Source organism: Stenella coeruleoalba (assembly GCF_951394435.1).
Source record: "Stenella coeruleoalba genome assembly, chromosome: X".
NCBI classification, from domain to species: Eukaryota; Metazoa; Chordata; class Mammalia; order Artiodactyla; family Delphinidae; genus Stenella; species Stenella coeruleoalba.
The window spans coordinates 105100025-105116870 of NC_137152.1; the positions used below are offsets into that span (position 1 = coordinate 105100025).

At 47.0% G+C, this 16846-nt stretch overlaps 1 long non-coding RNA gene across 1 annotated transcript; it reads left to right on the top strand.

The window, feature by feature from the left end:
- Positions 1–9388: 9388 nt before the first annotated feature.
- On the top strand, positions 9389–12546 carry LOC307180393. Its single transcript, XR_013825728.1, has 3 exons — positions 9389–9531; positions 10979–11028; positions 11186–12546. It is a non-coding gene; the product is annotated as an uncharacterized lncRNA (long non-coding RNA).
- The last annotated feature ends 4300 nt before the right edge of the window (positions 12547–16846 follow it).

Below are 16846 nucleotides of genomic sequence, written 5' to 3' on the forward strand. Positions count from 1 at the left end.
CACTGACTGTAAAACTGCCTGATGCAGTTAGCTTCCTCCTGGTTTTCTTTCATTAAAACCACCCTGAGTTGACTCATTGTCACATGTTCACATGAAATCCCAGGAGCCTCGTGTATAGGCTCTGTGTGTGGTCTTGGGCATTGACTCTTCTACAGCATCAAAGGAGAGAGCTGCGGAAGCACCGCCATGAGTGGTTCTCCAATTCCCCCATCTCTTATGTGTTGAGTCCTTTGGGGGAAGAAAAGGTATGTATCCTGTGATATTCTGGCTAAAGCCTCTCCTGATTGGGAATTACAGAAGTAGGAGTCAAGTTACTGGTTGCCAAATAGCTGCAGATCTGTTAGGCCAGGGGCTGGGTGTTGAATTTAGTTAATGGCAGACTGAGCAGAAGAACAGTGTTGTCATCTCCACTAGTCCAGAAAGGGATCGCTGGAGAGGCAGATGATAGAAGCTGGGGCAGGGTCGTAACACAAAGGGAAATGCCTGTCCTAGACACATTTCCCAGTCTACTGCCACCTGGGGCCTTCAGGTGGTCAGGGATGTGGTTAGTGGGGCTGTGTGCGGCATCCGGCTCACTCTCCAGAAGGCAGATGCACTCAGTTGCTTTACTGCCTCAACCTTCCTTCCAGCTCTGGTCCTGGGATGTACACAGGGTTGAGGGTTTTAGACAATCTCTAGGGAGGGGGGACAAGAAATAGAGCAGACATAAGAGATCTGCTTCCCTGCTGTGCCTACTCCAGCCCCACCCTCTAACTCCTGAGTGCCTCTCATGTACTATTTCCTAGCGCCTCTGAAGTAAGGAGTTTAGATCCAGCTGGTAGGGAAGGACTCTGAATCTATCGTTTTTAGGGAAAAAGCAGTTCAACCCCACGTGGTGATGTTGCTATTAGTCTCCCTTTCACTGTTTCCTGATTCTTATTCTGTAATTGTTTGTTGTATTTCCCCCAAATGTCTTGGTCACTAGGCAAAGCTGCTAGTGGGATTCTGTATTTCATGTCATCTTTTTTATTATAATTTATTGCAAATTTTTTTTCTGAATAAATATATGTTGTGTGAAAAACCAAAGTGTGATCTTAGGAAGAACTGAGGAGGGAGGCTTATGTCACTGGGTCCCACTTGACTGCTGCAGTCCCCACCGCTACGCCTGGACTGTCATTTCCTGTCTTACAGGGAAATATTGTAAGAATTCTCAGTATATTTGCCCTTGGAGAGGAGAAGCAGCCACATATTTTCAGAGGTTAATAAAGCAGTCACAGTGCTTTCAGAGGCCAGCCTAGGATTCTTGTTTTGACCCTAGGGATTCAGGCAACAAAATAACACTGTTAGGAGAAAAGATGTTGATTCTTAATATGCCCATAAATGTCACACTGGGTCAGATCCATGATCGCGCCAGCCCCAGGAATCTGACAAACTTCGCTGTCCACATTTTGGGAGAACCCAGTTGGCCTTGGCAACATAGCCTCAGTAGTGTAGACATGCCTCCCAAAGAGCCCGTTTTCACGTAATTCATTTTGCAACTTTTGAAAAATCAGTTTTGAACTTATATTACCTCTTGGGGTGACAAAGTCCATAAATTTAATTGTGTTTTTTCTTTTTTGGCTCTAATCTGAACTCTGAGACTTTAAGAGGAGATCCCTAATTGGAGCAGGTGCTTATTCCCCTGCCACCGCCGATCTCTAGTATGGGTTTGGGCGTTCTGATTCCTTTCCCTTCGAGACCGAAGAGGCCTCGGCTGGAGGCTGCTTGACAACTAGGGCCTCTTACAGCCCCTTTGACTGTGAACTTGACCCTGGTGCTTGTGCTGATTCAGTGTTGTCATGAACGGTTTTTCTAGCCCCACCCGAAGCCTTGGCAGAAGAAGGTGTTTCCTTTTGCGAGTGATTCCCCCCAGTGGACGGAGACTGACGGCCAGCAGTTTGTACACAGCAGCGGGCGGTGTGGCAGAGCAGCCTCAGTGACTGCCTTCCCAGAGGTTAGAAACCGCGTCCCTGGCTGCTGTTACAGGAGACCCGTGAGGGCTTTCCTGACCGCAGGGCAGGTTGAAGACCTGGCTCTTAGTGTAGCCTAATGATCTAAAGCTACATGCTGCCATGGCGAGATCACCATGAAATGTTAGGGAGAGAACCCTGGTGGTGATCTGATCCAATCTCGTTCTGATGGGCAAAGTCAGGCTCAGAGGGGACAATGAGTGACTTAATGTCATTTAGGTTAGTGACATGGCATGGCATAGTGGGAAAAAAAGAGCTTCAGCTTTGGAGTTAGACCTGGTTCCTTTTTCTATTTTTTTTACAAAATTTTTCAAACATATAGAAAAGTTGAAAGAAGGGAACAGTGAACACCCTAGACCCCTACCTGTGCTCACCAACTGTTAACATTTTGCCCGAATTGCTTTATCTTAGAGGGGGCGTGGTTTCAATCTGGGTTCTGCCACCGCCTCCTTACGCATGATCCTGGACTAGCTAACTTCTAGTTTCCTGGCCTATCAAATGGAGTGGGCATAGTACTGATCTTATATGACTTAACTACATCACTCTCATCACTTCCCTCTTAAAAACCCTCCAGTGACTTCCCAGCGCATTTAAGAAGAAAATCCAAACTTTCCCATGGCCCACCAGGCCTTGCATTATTAAATGAGAAAGAAAGGAAGTGCAAGCACGCTATCTGGCACGTAGTGGGTGCTGGGTAGATGTTAACCAGTCCCCGCTCCCCCCAGCTCCGCACCATACGGTATATGACCCTGGCTCTGCCGCACTGCCCTAGGCTTTCGGGACCTCGCTTGATGTTGACAACCTTGTCAGCTCAGTAAATTCTAACCCCATGCTCAGCCTGTCCCCCTTCCCCCACCACACACCATCGCGTCACCTTCCATACTTCCGTATTTCAGAGTTTGCCACCCATCTTTTGGAGAGGGGGGGTGAAGTGTAAACTAAACGATGAATAATGAGCTGCCGTCACCAGCATGGAACAGCTGTCTGGTGTGAGCCTTGAACCTCGGGAGCCCCACCTGCAGTTCTGCCCGTCCCCGCCTCTCCCCATCAGCCTCCTTTTGCTCCTTCCTGCACCACGGTGCCCTGGCCTCAGTGCCAGGTTGCTAGCCCTTCTTCCTCTGCCTGCCCCTTGGATAAAGCCCCCCTTTAGTTTCCACCTTTGCTGCTCCTCACCCAAGTTCATTCTTTCCCAACCAATGCTCCCTTCTCCCTCGCCTCGGTCCTGTGGAAGCTACTCCCATGCCCCGGTTCCCTGAGAGGAGGCCAGGGCCTTGCCTGTTCCTCAGTCACACTTTGAAGCCATGGCTCTGTGCTGTTCAGTGAATGGTTCTCAACCTTGGCTACTCATTAGAATCATCTAGAGCATGTTTCTCAAAGTGTGAGCCCCAAACTAATATCACCTGGAAATAGGTCTAAATCAGTGGTTCTCAACTCTGGCTGCATAACCTGGGGTATTTTACACAATACCAATGCCTAGGCTCCACCTTGGACTGTTTGAATGCCTACCAGTCACCCTCCCCCGCCCCCTGCGACTGTACTCTGACACTGTCCTTTCACTCCTCCCAATGAGCTAAGCTCTTTCCCACCTCAGGGCCTTTGCACATGCTGTTTTCTCTCCCCAGAAACCCCTTCCCTCACGCACTTCAGAATGCCTCAGCCTCCGTCTTTGCCATGCTTAATCCTGAGTCACAACCACCCACGTCTCCCGACCCATTCACTCTCTTTGCTCCCATTCCTGGGTTCCTGGCACAGCATGCTGGCTGGCTGGCTGCCCCTGGGCCTGCCATGTACCATTCATTCCACAGTCCTCCTCTTCATCTCTAGCTGACCCTTCATAGACCCGCACCTCAGGGACCAGGGAGGCAGGGAATTGTAGTGGTTCTTCACACAGGCTCCACCAGCCAGAGAGCCTGGGTTCAAATCCCAGCTCTGCTACATCTTAGATGTCTGACCTTGGGAAAAAGTTAATTCACTTCTCTGGACCTCAATTTCCAGATCTTAAAATGGAAGTAATGATAGTTCCTTTCCTCATAGAATTGTCAAGAGATGAAATGAGCTAATATGTTTAAAGGGCTTGGAACAGTGCCTGGTGCCTAACTGCTAACTAAATGGCAGCTAGTATAATTATTCCAAAACCCTCTACTAGCCTCAAAAGCCAGACCCCTCTTCCGCTGCCCTTCAGCCCCCAGCAGGTAACTGCACCCTTTCGTTTGTGAAAATGTCTAAGCGGTCAGCCGAAGCAGCCCTCTCGAAGCCCTGCGCTGCATATAAAAAAGTCTCCAGCTTCCCCTCATCCCTCCCCTTCCCGCCTGTCTTGGAAGTAAGTGGTCCTCCTCCCCACCTCCTCCCACCCTCATTGGCCATGCTTCTGTCACCATCACCCCTCCTTTTGCATCTTCTACATCAACTATTCATTCAAGTATTTGTTGAGTGTCTCCTGTGCACCAGATGCTGTTCAAGGTACTGAGGATATAGAATTAAACACAGTAAAGTGGCTGCTCTCTCAGTGCTTTCTCTAGGACGGTGGGGCGGGATGGGGGTAGACAGACATAAAAATAAACCGTGCACAAGGTAACTGGAGATCATGATGAGAGCTCTGGAGAAAATAAAGCAGGGTGATGTGCCAGAGGGCACGGCAAGGGGACTTCGTCAGCGATGGTTGCTTTCAGGTGGTGATGTTTGAGCTGAGACCTAAATCTCAGGAAGGCAAAAGATCCCGTACCTTGATTTGAATGAAGAATACACAGTATATACACCCACCTTTCCCACAAAAAACCTAGCTGCACAAGATCTGGCAAAAAAACCTTCCAAAAAAAGGAAACAGCAAATGCAAAGGCCCTAAGGCAGCAAAGGAGCTTGCCGAGTTCAGGGAACAGCCAGGCAAAACACAGTTTGGGGTAGGAGGCGTGCTGGGCAAGAGGCAGGCAGGGACCTGATCATGTACAGAGCCCAGGGAAGGAGGCTGCCTTTTATTCGCTGTGCAGCAGGAAGGCATGACGGCTTTATTCGGGAGTCATATGATTTATGCTCCCTCTCCAAATCTTAATAATAGTAATAATAACAAATAACTATAGCTATCATTCATCCCAGGTGCTGTACGAATACACTTAACCTCACCTTTAGCCTTGAAAACCACCGTATAGGGTACTACGTTATCCCACTTTCACAGGTGAAAAAAAACAGGCTCAGAGACACTACCTAACTTGGTACTTGGCTAGTGGCAGACCAGAATATGACCACAGACCAAAATTTGTGTTCTGAAACACAGCCACTGGGGCGTGACCATGAGGAAGTCCCCTCAGCACATCCTTTACTCTAAACCTGTTGGATTTTCCCCTCCTCCACTACTGATGATATATACTAATCCATCTTATTTTCCTCTAATAACCATGATGAGTGATGACTATGCTATCTGCAGGCCAGAGCTAAAATGCAGCGAGGCTGACGAGCCCCTCTAGGAATTAAGCCTGTTCTCAGTCACGCTGGAGGTGGGGTGGGGGGATGGAACCCAGCCTGTGACTTAATAAATAGAGATATTAGATCAGTTCATCATAATGGCGGATTCTGGTGACTACGACTGAAGTGTCCACATTTTAATCACAATAATAGCCATTAAGTGCATAAAATTCTCTGCCATTGCTGCACTCCGACGATGCAAAAATCCAGAGAGAGAAAAGTGGCCGCATCACTCGACAGTTTTCACTCTCTCATGAGGACTTACTGGAGGGTGTAAATGTGATGTGAGGACTAAGCTAAATCGTATGCCTCTGCTAAAGGAGTGTGGCACAGGGGAGTGCGATATTAATGCCGCCAGCGAAGTTAGCATAAAGTGCTCTTTGTTAATCAAATTAACAGAATACAGCCTTGTGAAATTAAGGCATGAAAATAGACACCATTCCGAATCGGGACAACACACAAAAGTAATTGCATAACAAGGGCACGGGCTGGACGTCTTATTGCCCAAATATTACCGTGCTGTTACCGGTGGGCTAAATCAGTGAGTTTCTTGGCCTAGGACAGTGATCCTGCACTTGAGAACCACTTGAGAGCTTAAACAACGCTGATACCCAATCCCCACACCCTGAGAGAATCATTTAATTGGCCCAGGGTGGAGTCCTGGGCATGGGATTTTTAGAAACTCCCCGAGTCCCTTGGTGGCCCGCCAGGATGGTGAAGCTCTGGGCCCAGGGCAAAGAGGCCCGAGGGACAAGTCAGACTGGTTTGGGCAACATACTCCACGAGGGGGCGCTCGGCTGCATCCTTCGAAAAATAAAAGGGTGGGATTGCATATTGTTTAAGGTGCATCCTGTGTCCCAACTGTTATCCTGTTTTCAGAAGAGCCTTTGTGAAATGGATAATATTCTAATCGTTTTCAAAGGGTTTCTTTTCATTTTTCTAAAATCTACACTATCGGGAATTACCTGGCCGTCCGGTGGTTGGGATTCTGAGCTTCCACTTCAGGGGGCACGGGTTCCATCCCTTGTCAGAAAACTGAGATCCAGCAAGCTGTGCGGTGCGGCCAAAAAAAAAAATCATAATAATAAAATATGAAATAAAATCTACAGGATCTTGGGATTTCAGGTTGAAAATTGTAGATTAAACACACCCATTTATCTCCATGCCATCCACAAAACCCCACTAAATGACAGTAAAGGAATGAAAAGAAAAATGATAAATTCATATTGACAAAAGTGGAAGAGCAGGCCTTCCCTGGTGGGGCAGTGGTTCAGAATCTGTCTGCCAACGCAGGGAACACAGGTTCCAGCCCTGGTCCGGGAAGATCCCACAGGCCCTGGAGCAAGTAAGCCCATGTGCCACAACTACTGAGCCTTTGCTCTAGAGCCCGCAAGCCACAACTACTGAGCCCGCGTGCTACAACTACTGAAGCCCGCGCGCCTACAGCCTGTATTCTTCACGCAACAAGAGAAGCCACTGGAATGAGAAGACTGCGTGCCACAACGAAGAGTAGCCCCCGCTAACCGAAACTAGAGAAAGCCCGTGCACAGCAAGGAAGACCCATTGCATCCAAAAATAAATAGATAGACAAATATATAAATAAACAAAATGTATTTAACAAATACAACCAAAAACAGCAGAACAGCTAACAGCAGCTAGGTGGTGACCAGGAGATTTTAATGCTTCAGAACACTGGAAAGTCTCAGGAATTCTAAGCTACCTCTGAAGGCCGAGGAAGAAATTGGTGTCAGGGTGGGCAACTGGCTGAGTCAGCCACAGTTTAAAGCAAAATGAAGCAAGAGCAGTAGAAGCGTATTATGAGATAGAGAAGCAGACAGATGAAACGGCTAAGGATGTAAACTGGTGGTTTCTGGGAAGTGGGAATTGGGATGGGGAAAAGCAGTTTGGGGTTTTGCTCTCCTGAAAGCCTTGCGTCATTTGACCTTTAAAATTAGGTATATACATCACTTAGATTTTTTTTTTAAAGCTGCTTTTGAAACGGGTATGGGGGGAAAGGCACGCAAATCCTGCAGATGGCAATATAAACTTGTACAAGCTTGCCGAATGGCAGCTCGGTAATACGGATCAAAAATTTTCATGTGTGGAACATTCAGTCCAGCATTTCCACTCCTGGAATTTATTCTAAGGAAGTAATTGGACAACCGCTGCTTTGATTATAAAATAGAAAAATTGGAAACTATCTACATGCCTTGATTAGAACAAGTGATGGCTCATCCACACAGTGCAATTCTATGCCGACGCTTTAAACGATGGATTTGATACCTACCAGATGGTCAAAACTTGTGAAAGCCTGAGGGACTTCCCTGGTGGCGCAGTGCTTAAGAATCCACCTGCCAATGCAAGGGGCACAGGTTCGTGCCCTGGTCTGGGAAGATCCCACATGCCCCGGAGCAGCTAAGCCTGTGCACCACAACTACTGAGCCTGCGCTCTAGAGCCCACGAGCCACCACTACTGAAGCCCGCGCGCCAAGAGCCACAGCTCTGCAACAAGAGAAGCCACCAGAAGGAGAACCGAGAGCCCCAGCTCCACCACAAGGGAAGCCACCAGAAGGAGAAGACCGCGCACCGCAACGAAGACCCAATGCAGCCAGAAATAAATAAGTTTGTTTTTTAAAAAAAATTTGTAAAAGCCTGAAAACAGCAGGAGTTGCTCAGCATGTGAAAAAACAACGTAATGTTGATATAGTGCTGGCGAGGGTACCCTGCTACAATCTCTTTGGACGAAAAAGCAAAAATTGGCATTAGAGAAATGAAAAGTGAAGTACACACTTTGATCAATTTCTCTCACAGGAAGTCTGAAATGGTATGACTACTTAGGAAGAAAATCACCACTACTTAGTAAAATGGAAGCTAAATCGAAGGCCATGTCCGTCGTACCACTAGGTGGGACGTGCAAGAACATCTCTCATAGTGTTGAGAGGGCCTGAGGCTGCACTCAAGCCGAACGTCTATCAACAGAAAACGGAAGTACAACAGTCCGTGATGAGCCGAGAGGCACACCGAACAGCAGCATCCACAATAACGCGAGAACATGTGCAGGGTTCGCAAACATTACATCTTGTGGAAGACAACAGGAAACCAAAGAAGGAATTCACCCATCTACATAACCTTCCACGTGCAGAAAACGACGTTACACGGAGAATCGGACTCGGGAGATTGAAAAGCACGAAAAGCAGTACTACCACCGCGAGAAATGCAGCTCCCGGAACCTAGGTGAAGCCCGCGGCGCTTCTAGCACAAAAGCGTCATGGTAACGCCTGAGTCGCTGACAACTTCTCCTCAGGCTTTTCCTTAATTCCAGTTTCACCGGGTCGCAGTTGCGGCTCGCAGAGTGCTTCCGGGCGGCCAACGAGTCCCTTGCTTCCCAGGCGGTAGACCCACGCAGAAATACCTTCGTAAGAAAGCCAAACGAAACCAGAATAAACCCCGAGTCTGTGCACCGAGAGTGGCAGGGCTGACAAGTTGGCCAAACGACAAACTTTCTCGTTAGGTCTATTTTTTTTCACACACATCAGCCCTGCTTATTTCTGCAAGGCCTCCAAAAATTAAGGTCTCTGTCTTGCTTTAGTCCTCAGCAGGCGAATCTTCTGAACAGAAGATTCACACGTGCTAAGGAGTAAGCATGAGGAGGTCTATGGTGGGCGGCCTCGGGAGACAATGCCAGGGAGATTGACCCCATTTGTACTGAGGGTGAACGTAAGCTCGGGTCAAGAGCTTGCAACACTTCTTTCCAGTGAAGTGACTGAAGTCTCATTCTTTGAAATAATAGCTTTAAAGGAAAACTATGGCTTTCATTTGAACATATATCGCATTTCATTCTCGTTATGCAAATGAACGCTGAGTCCCCGCCCCCGAGATTCACGCCCAACGTGGGCCGAAGCCCGCTTCCGGTGGCGTTTACCCGCTTCCGGTGGCGTTTACCCGGGACCCTGACTACGGGTCTTCTGCTTCTCAAGGCTCTGAGTGTGATTTCTTTGGGGTAAAGGTTTTTCTTGACTGCTTAAGAAAACGTCAGAGCTCTGCATTTGACACGACAGACGGTTCACAACAGAATATCAAATGAAAGGTAAAAGACAACTACGAAACTATATTTAATATTAGACTTTTTCTTCCAAAAAGAGATGTCTGTGTGTGCATTGGGCATGTACATGCACAGAAGAGTGCTTACACCAAAATTATGCTTACGCTAAAATATGACTGGCCGTTATGCCTTTTGTTAACTCTTTATTTTCGTCTATGTTTTCAGAAATTTCTGTGCTTGACGTATGGAGAAAAAATAAGGAAATCAACAAAAAGATTTCATAATAAGCAAAGATAAAGGAATTACAAGGAAAGAATAATAAGCACAGTAGAAATAAAGACAAAGAATCAAGGAAGCCAAAATGAGTTTCAAACCATTTTTATTGGACTATAGTTGATGTACAATATTGTGTTAGTTTCAGGGGTACAGCAAAGTGAGTCAGTTATACGTATATATATATATATCCACTTCTTTTTAGATTCCTTTCCCATATAGGCCATGACAGAGTATGGAGTAGAGGGCCCTGTGCTATACAGTAGGTCTTTATTAGTTGCCTGTTTTATATATAGAAGTGTGTATATGTCCATCACAATCTGCCAATTCAGCCCCCGTAAATGATTTATTTGTTTTAAGATTTCATCAAGGAAAAGAAGAAGGCGCGAATAACACTAGGGATGAGATATGGGATATAAACAAAGATACAAAAGTGCGGCCCGCCAGGCTGGCTCCACATCCAGTATCATTCCTCTCCTTCCTCCCTACTGAGTGTCTGCATGATAAGGGGCAGCAACGGGAGGTCATAGGTCAAAACTTCCTTACAAGTATTGGAAGATACAGTCGAGACCATCTTCTAGAAAATAGAGCCAAACAGGAGGTAGAAAGCTGGGAGCGAAAAGACAAAAACTAGGGGTTCGTTCCAGGATGTACTACATCTAACTAAAGGAAGTCCAGAAAGCAAAAACAAAATGGAACGGAGAAAGTTAAGAAAGAATTAGGGTGCAAAATAGAGAGCTAGTGGGAAGCAGCCGCATAGCCCAGGGAGATCAGCTTGGTGCTTTGTGACCACCTAGAGGGGTGGGATAGGGAGGGTGGGAGGGAGGGAGACGCAAGAGGGAAGAGATATGAGAACATATGTATATGTATAACTGATTCACTTTGTTATAAAGCAGAAACTAACACACCATTGTAAAGCAATTATACTCCAATAAAGACGTTTAAAAAAATTACAGAAATTTTTCCAGCACACACACACACACACACACACACACACACACACACACACGGAAGCATTTCCCCTGATATAGTTGTTTTAACTTTGTTAATTTAATCTATTTTTACATTATTTCCATGAGAATATTTTTCACAACCTAGCCATCCAGTGTCCTATGAATACATTACTTCGCTCCAACTCTTCTTTTGTCTCTGAGTTGATAATTGTCTTAGTCCTCATTTGCTTGATTTTCTATACACCTATTACCCATTTCTTTTCCAGAGTCTCTGCTAGAAATGTTACTCTACTCTCAATATATTCCAGCACCTCAGGTAATTGAGTCATTTTATCTACTTCATGAAACATCCCTGCAGGAATCCTATGCCCTCCTGCTCCAATATGGACCATCTGTCCTCTTGTGCCGGGATCTTCCTTCTTTTTCCTCTGGTGGGTCCCTTTTCCTTTATCTCATATCTTTCTCTTTTCTAGGTCACCCCTTTGTATGTCACCCGAGGTTAAGTTATGATGTGGTAACATACGGCCCCAACACCTCGCTGGCTTCCAACAAGAAACATGTCTCCTCCGGCGTGTTACATGTCCCTCATGGGTTGCCTGGAGCTCTGTGCTGCGCCTCATCTTTGTCCCCGGACCCAGGGGATGGAGCAGCTTTTGTCTGGAGCATCACCAGTGTCAAGCCAGAGGAGAAGAGGATGCGGCTAACCAGAGATGACCCTCACGCTGCTGCTCCGAAGTGACACGTGTCTCTTCTGCCCACATTCCAATGACCAAAGCAGGTCACGTAGCCACTCTTAAGTTCGTTCCGTATCTAAACTTTGGTTGTGTATAAAATCCTGGTTTGGAGAAAGTTTTCCTTCAGCATTTTGAATGCATTGCTGTATTGCCTTCTACCTTTTAGTGTCGCTGTTGGGAAACTAATGCAATTCTGATTCTTGAATCTTGGTGTGTGACCTGTCTGTTCTCTCTGGAAGCTTTTAGGATTCTCCTTTTGTCCCTGTGGTGTGGGAGGGCGGGTGAAAAAGCACCAGACCATCAGACCCTCTTCTTCCCTAGAAGCAAAGGTATATATAATGTCTATGATTTAGGAATAAGTTTGATGCCATGTGACAGAAAACGCAAAATTACAGCGGTCTAAACTGGGTCCTTATTCTGTTCCACGTCGATCAAGTCCAGAGGAAGGTGAGCAAGGCGCGCGCTCCAGGAAGCAGCCAGGGACTCAGGCTCCTGCCAGTCCTCGGCTCCCTACAGGGGTTCTTGTAGTTTATTTTCATTGAGATAACACTGGTTTATAACATTATAAGTTTCACGTGTACAACATTACATTTCAACTTCTGTACACACTACAGCGTGCTCAGCACCAAAACGTTAGTTTCCATTCATCACCATACAGTTGATCCCCTTTCCCTATTTGGCCCTCCTCCTACTTGCCCTCTGGTAACCACTGCTCTGTTCTCTGTATCCACGCATTTGTTTTTCTTTGTATTGGTCTGTCCATTTCTCTTGTTTTGTTTGTTTGTTTCTTATCTTCCATATATGAGTAAAATCAAACGGTATTGTCTCTGTCTGACTTATTTCACTGAGTATAACACTCTCAAGGTTCATCCACGTTGTCGCAAATGGCAAGATTTCATCTTTTTTATTTTTTATGTTTCTGCAGGATTTATTCATTTTTATTGTTCGGCCATGCCGCTTGGCATGTGGGATCTTAGTTCCCCGACCAGGGATCGAACCCATGCCCCTTGCAGTGAAAGCGAGGAGTCCTAACCACTGGACCGTCAGGGAATCCCTTCAGCACATCCTTTACTCTAAACCTGTTGGAGTTTCCCCTCCTCCAGTAGTCATGATATAATATCGATCCATCTTGGTTTCCTCTGATAACCATAATGAGTGATGACTATGCTATCTGCAGGCCAGAACTAAAACTCAGCGAGACTGACGAGCCCCTCTAGGAATTAAGCCTGTTCTCAGTCACGCTGGAGGTGGGGTGGGGTGGGGGAGGATGGAACCCAGCCTGTGACTTAATAAATAGAGATATTAGATCAGTTCATCATAATGGCGGATTCTGGTGACTACGACTGAAGTGTCCACATTTTAATCACAATAATAGCCATTAAGTGCCTAAAATTCTCTGCCATTGCTGCACTCCGACGATGCAAAAATCCAGAGAGAGAAAAGTGGCCGCATCACTCGACAGTTTTCACTCTCTCATGAGGACTTACTGGAGGGTGTAAATGTGATGTGAGGACTAAGCTAAATCGTATGCCTCTGCTAAAGGAGTGTGGCACAGGGGAGTGCGATATTAATGCCGCCAGCGAAGTTAGCATAAAGTGTTCTTTGTTAATCAAATTAACAGAATACAGGCTTGTGAAATTAAGGCATGAAAATAGACACCATTCCGAATCGGGACAACACACAAAAGTAATTGCATAACAAGGGCACGGGCTGGACGTCTTATTGCCCAGATATTACCGTGCTGTTACCGGTGGGCTAAATCAGTGAGTTTCTTGGCCTAGGACAGTGATCCTGCACTTGAGAACCACTTGAGAGCTTAAACAACGCTGATACCCAATCCCCACACCCTGAGAGAATCATTTAATTGGCCCAGGGTGGAGTCCTGGGCATGGGATTTTTAGAAACTCCCCGAGTCCCTTGGTGGCCCGCCAGGATGGTGAAGCTCTGGGCCCAGGGCAAAGAGGCCCGAGGGACAAGTCAGACTGGCTTGGGCAACATACTCCACGAGGGGGCGCTCGGCTGCGTCCTTCGAAAAAGAAAAGGGTGGGATTGCATGTGGTTTAAGGTCCATCCCGTGTCCCCAATGTTATCCTATTTTCAGAGGGGCCTTAGTAAAACAGATACTATTGGAATCGTTTTCAAAGGGTTTCTTTTCATTTTTCTAAAATCTACATTATCGGGAATTCCCTGGCCGTCCGGTGGTTGGGACTCTGAGCTTCCACTTCAGGGGGCACGGGTTCCATCCCTCATCGGGGAACTGAGATCCCGCAAGCTGTGTGGCGCAGCCAAAATAAAAAATCACAATAAAAAAATAAAAAAATAAAATCTACAGGATCTTGAGAATTCAGGTGGAAAATGGTAGATTAAATACATCCATTTATCTCCACGCCATCCACAAAACCCCACTAAATGACAGTAAAGGAATAAAAAGAAAAATGATAAATTCATACTGACAAAAGGGGGAGAGCAGGGCTTCCCTGGTGGTGCAGTGGTTAAGAATCCGCCTGCCAGGACTTCCCTGGTGGCGCAGTGGTTGAGACTCCGCCTGCCGATGCAGGGGACACGGGTTCGTGCCCTGGTCCGGGAAGATCCCACATGCCACGGAGCGGCTAGGCTAGTGAGTCATGGCCGCTGAGCCTGCGCGTCCGGAGCCTGTGCTCCGCAACGGGAGAGGCCACAACAGTGAGAGGCCCACGTACAGAAAAAAAAAAAAAAAAAAAAAAAAAAATCCGCCTGCCAACGCAGGGAACACAGGTTCCAGCCCTGGTCCGGGAAGATCCCACAGGCCCCGGAGCAACTAAGCCCGTGCGCCATAACTACTGAACTTGTGCTCCAGAGCCTGCGAGCCACAAATACTGAAGCCCGCGCGCCTACAGCCTATGCTCTGCACACAAAAAGAGAAGCCACTGCGATGAGAAGCCCACACGCCGCAGCAAAGTGTAGCCCCCACTCACCGCAATTAGAGAAAGCCCACGCACAGCAATGAAGACCCAATTCAGGCAAAAATAGGTAGATACATAGATAGATAGATAGATAGATAGATAGATAGATAGATAGATGATAGATAAAATTTATTTGAAAAAATTCAGGAGAGCAGCTAACAGCAGCCAGGTGGTGACCAGGCGATTTTAATGCTTCAGAATCCTGGAAAGGCTCAGGAATTCTGACCTACCTTTGAAGGCTGAGGAAGAAATTGGTATCAGGGTGGGCAACTAGCTGAGTTGCCACAGTTTAAAACAAAATGAAGCAAGAGCAGTAGAAGCGTATTATGAGATAGAGAAGCAGACAGATGAAACGGCTAAGGATGTAAAATGGTGGTTTCTGGGAAGTGGGAATTGGGATGGGGAAAAGCAGTTTGGGGTTTTGCTCTCCTGAAAGCCTTGCGTCATTTGACCTTTAAAATTAGGTATATACATCACTTAGATTTTTTTTTTAAAGCTGCTTTTGAAACGGGTATGGGGGGAAAGGCACGCAAATCCTGCAGATGGCAATATAAACTTGTACAAGCTTGCCGAATGGCAGCTCGGTAATACGGATCAAAAATTTTCATGTGTGGAACATTCAGTCCAGCATTTCCACTCCTGGAATTTATTCTAAGGAAGTAATTGGACAACCGCTGCTTTGATTATAAAATAGAAAAATTGGAAACTATCTACATGCCTTGATTAGAACAAGTGATGGCTCATCCACACAGTGCAATTCTATGCCGACGCTTTAAACGACGGATTTGATACCTACCAGATGGTCAAAACTTGTGAAAGGCTGAGGGACTTCCCTGGTGGCGCAGTGCTTAAGAATCCACCTGCCAATGCAAGGGGCACAGGTTCGTGCCCTGGTCTGGGAAGATCCCACATGCCCCAGAGCAGCTAAGCCTGTGCGCCACAACTACTGAGCCTGCGCTCTAGAGCCCACGAGCCACCACTACTGAAGCCCGCGCGCCGAGAGCCACAGCTCTGCAACAAGAGAAGCCACCAGAAGGAGAACCGAGAGCCCCAGCTCCGCCACAAGGGAAGCCACCAGAAGGAGAAGACCGCGCACCGCAACGAAGACACAGTGCAGCCAGAAATAAATAAATTTATTTGTTTTAAAATTTGTAAAAGCCTGAAAACAGCAGGAGTTGCTCAGCATGTGAAAAACAACGTAATGTTGATACAGTGCTGGCGAGGGTACCCTGCTACAATCTCTTTGGACGAAAAAGCAAAAATTGGCATTAGAGAAATGAAAAGTGAAATACACACTTTGATCAATTTCTCTCACAGGAAGTCTAAAATGGTATGACTACTTAGGAAGAAAATCACCACTACTTAGTAAAATGGAAGGTAAATCGAAGGCCATGTCCGTCGTACCACTAGGTGGGACGTGCAAGAACACCTCTCATAGTGTTGAGAGGGCCTGCGGCTGCACTCAAGCCGAACGTCTATCAACAGAAAACGGAAGTACAACAGTCCGTGATGAGCCGAGAGGCACACCGAACAGCAGCATCCACAGTAACGCGAGAACATGTGCAGGGTTCGCAAACATTACATCTTGCGGAAGACAACAGGAAACCAAAGAAGGAATTCACCCATCTACATAACCTTCCACGTGCAGAAAACGACGTTACACGGAGAATCGGACTCGGGAGATTGAAAGCAGTATTACCACCGCGAGAAATGCAGCTCCCGGAGCCTAGGTGAAGCCCGCGGCGCTTCCAGCACAAAGGCGTCATGGTAACGCCTGAGTCGCTGGCAACTTCTCCTCAAGCTTTCTCTTAATTCCAGTTTCACCGGGTCGCGGTTGCGGCTCGCAGAGTGCTTCCGGGCGGCCAACGAGTCTCTTGCTTCCCAGGCGGTACACCCACGCAGAAATACCTTCGTAAGAAAGCCAAACGAAACCAGAGTGAATCCTGAGTCTGTACACCGAAAGTGGTAGGGCTGACGAGTTGGCCAAACGACAAGCTTTCTCGTAGGTCTATTTTTTCACACACACATCAGCCCTGCTTATTTCCGCAAGGCCTCCAAAAATTAGGAAGCTTGGTTCTGCTTTCATCCTCAGCAGGCGGGAATCTTCCGTGGTTTTCGGAAGATTCCCGCCTGCTGAGGAGAAGCGTGAGAGCGTCTATGGTGGGCGGCCTCGGGAGACAATGCCAGGGAGATTGACCCCATTTGTACTGAGGGTGAACGTAAGCTCGGGTCAAGAGCTTGCAAAACTTCTTTCCAGTGAAGTGACTGAAGTCTCATTCTTTGAAATAATAGCTTTAAAGGAAAACTATGGCTTTCACTTGAACATATATCGCATTTCATTCTCGTTATGCAAATGAACGCTGAGTCCCCGCCCCCGAGATTCACGCCCAACGTGGGCCGAAGCCCGCTTCCAGTGGGCGTCTACCCGGGACCCTGACTACATGTCTTCTGCTCCTCG